Genomic DNA, 528 nt, shown 5'->3' on the forward strand with positions numbered 1-528 from the left:
GAATTTTGCTTCATACAGGGTTGATGTTTTTCTGTGGTGTTCACAGGTGTAACTCCAGCCTCTAGAAACCTGCCTCAAAGCCATGGGCTCAATATGAATGAATGTTTGAATGTCGCTGAAATGGCTCATTTCAGCAACAAAATCATAAACAACCAGCAGTTGCATTTTTTGTTTGTTTTAATTTAGTGGGGCACTCAGCAAAAAGAAGGGGAAAGCAGGGGGTCAGGAAAGTGACCATCTTTTATCCATAGAGTGCCCAGTGTCTTGAGATGCCACGGTACGTCAGGATACGCTAGAACTTCTAGAACCTGAGACCCTTCTGTCTCTGAATTATCTTTCCTGAAGATAGTGCTGGATCCTTAACCTTACGGTTCACTATTTTTTTTTTTTTTTTAAGCAAAGAATTATTCCCGGGCTTTATATCTGTAACCGCTCTTTTAGCCAACCACCGCCTAGGGGAAGATACCTAGCCCTCTTGCGCAAGCGCCCAGGAGCAGATTCCGCGACTCCGAGGATTTTACAGTGCGC

Source organism: Mustela lutreola, chromosome 10 (assembly GCF_030435805.1).
Source record: "Mustela lutreola isolate mMusLut2 chromosome 10, mMusLut2.pri, whole genome shotgun sequence".
Lineage (NCBI taxonomy): Eukaryota > Metazoa > Chordata > Mammalia > Carnivora > Mustelidae > Mustela > Mustela lutreola.